This window comes from Callorhinchus milii, unplaced genomic scaffold (assembly GCF_018977255.1).
Source record: "Callorhinchus milii isolate IMCB2004 unplaced genomic scaffold, IMCB_Cmil_1.0 Scaffold1, whole genome shotgun sequence".
Classification (NCBI taxonomy): domain Eukaryota; kingdom Metazoa; phylum Chordata; class Chondrichthyes; order Chimaeriformes; family Callorhinchidae; genus Callorhinchus; species Callorhinchus milii.
The window spans coordinates 10,873,785-10,876,332 of NW_024704742.1; the positions used below are offsets into that span (position 1 = coordinate 10,873,785).

General features: G+C 41.6%; 1 non-coding gene across 1 annotated transcript; it reads left to right on the forward strand.

The window, feature by feature from the left end:
* Positions 1–1,289: 1,289 nt before the first annotated feature.
* trnat-ugu lies at positions 1,290–1,361 on the forward strand. The gene has a single exon. It is a non-coding gene; the product is annotated as a tRNA-Thr (tRNA).
* The last annotated feature ends 1,187 nt before the right edge of the window (positions 1,362–2,548 follow it).

Sequence of the window (2,548 nt, forward strand, 5' to 3'; positions counted from 1 at the left end):
ACAACAATACCTTAATCTAAAAAGTTTCCTGAAGCTATCTCAGTTACTGCTTTAAACTCTAGAGTGGCTGAAACTCCAGGGAATTCAAAAGTTCCAGTCCTGGACGTTTTTTTCTCCATTCCTCCTTAAAAGGCTCTCAACTCGACTGATACTGTTTTGTCTCAGTGTAAGAACTGTTCTGCTCCCACCAGCTCAGGACCCCAACCCCACCCTCTCCCGCACGCATTCTGCAACACCATCAGAGGGCGAGCTTTCAGCTACTTTGCCTACACTATATGGAACTCTCTCCCTGAATCCCTCCCTGTTCCTCTCTGATTTCAAAACTCATCATAAAACCTTACCTTGTTGGTCACTACCATCTTCCTCGCTCCTTCATTTCTCCCACACTCTCTTTCACATGTTCCTTTGTGAACAACAACAACAACAACAAGATTCCATTTATAGAGCGCCTTTCATGTCGGGAGGACGTCCCAAGGCGCTGTACAGTTGGGTCAGGACCCGAGCAAGGGGGAAATGGTCAGGGTGAGGGGAGGGAAGGGAGGGAGCGAGGAGGGCGTAGAGAGTTGAGAGGGGAGCTGAAGGCTCGGTCAAAGAGAAGAAAGGCTCTAGTTCAGTGCAAGTTGTTTTTCAAGTGCAAGATGCCATTTAGTGACTTGCCCAAGTAACTGTTATTCATGAATAAGCCTTGAGGAGTGAGTTTTGGAAGGTTGTACGTCTACGCGTGTGGAGTCCTGTAGCTCAGTGGTTAGAGCACTCGCTTTGCAAGCGAGAGACCTGAGTTCAATTCCAGGCAGAGGGCGAAACCTTGGGCAAGTTTCCTTACTCCACACAGAGCCTAATAATAATCCCTCCAAAACCAAAACAATAATAAATTGGTCATTTTCAATCCACGACTGTTTGTGGGTCATTGCTGTGTGCAATTGGCTGCCGAGTTCGCCCACAAATATACAGTCAATTCACTTTACAGTGTGTTCTGTGAAGCGCTTTGGGACGTCCTCCCGACGTGAAAAGCGCTATATCAAATGCAAGGATTATTATTATTATTATTATGCGTCACATCACACTTGAACCTGATCCTGCCCCGACCCAACTTCCAGATACACTCACCTTCAGAGATTGCAGGCCAGGAGCTGGAATTATGGCTAACTTTCTCCTCCTGAACCCAGAGGTTGAGGTCAATTTCAACTGCTTCCAACTGAGATCAAAGCAGTAGGAACCAGGTTATTAGTCGATTGGCGGATCAGTTTTCCGGAGATAATAGTTCCTTAACATGAATAATAATAAATTGGAGTCCTGTAGCTCAGTGATTAGAGCACTTGCTTTGTAAGCGAGAGACCTGGGTTCGATTCCCGGCAGGGCGAAACGTTGGGCAAGTTTCCTTACTCCACACGCCTGATAATAATCCCTCAAAAAAAAATTGTTCATTTCAATCCATGACTGTTTGTGGTACACTGCTGTGCGCAATTGGCCCATCTCTTCCCAAAATGTACAGTCAATTCGCTTTACAGTATATTCTGTGAAGCACTTTGAGACGTCTTGAAGACATGATAAGGCACTATATCAAAATGCAAAGATCATTATTGGTGTGTTCATTGTACTAGATGTGGGTGTATCCTTTAGCTATAATCAACTGTCAGAGTATAATACAAAGATAACACTTTAAAACAGTAAAGAGGAAGGTAACTTTTAATTTGTGTATTTTTAATGCATCTTCGATCAAATGGTGTTTTGCACGCACCCATTTCAGGCCAATGTTATTGAAGAAGCTGTGTGCATGTGTGTGTGTGAGTGTAGGTGTGTATCTGAATGGGGATATGATATAATCTAGAGGATTCCCTTACATGCGTGTGCTTCACAAAGATGATCTCCATTTCACAGACTCAATTATCCTTGTTATTAATAAGCCAAAGACATGAAGTCACATCAATCATCGAATTGTTGTGGAATTACTGTGTATAAATTGACTGCAGCAATCAGCGTCAAACTGAAGTCACAACACTCTGCAGTGAATCCTGTAAAGTGCTTTGAAACATCCTTTTCAAGTTAAAGATGCTACATAACAGATTTATTATTATGAACCACACTGTAGAGAAGGCTTCTCTATGGAGCAGGTACATTGGAAAAGCCTCCTAAGCTGAAGTCATTCAAGCACACAAGCATATCAAGCAAGATCATAAAATCTCACCTTATTTCACAATATTTACTCTGTTCTCTTTCCATTTCTGCACTTGAATATTATCTTATGAAAAAAGTTGTAGCTAAGAATATATCTGTTATGGTATTTCCTGATAGCCATCATTACTCTTAAATACCCAACTTGAAATGTGTACAAAATAATACATGTTGCTGTTCTATTGTTTACTGCACTCCCGAGAAAGGCAAATGGTATTAATTCAACATAATTGTCTGCTAAACAGGCACTCAACAATGTATCCTGTGAAGCGGTTTGGGATGTGCTCCTCATGTGAGAGGTGTAATACCAAATATAAGGATTGTTATTATTATTATTATTATTATAATATCAGTGCACTGCAGCATAAGGTTATCA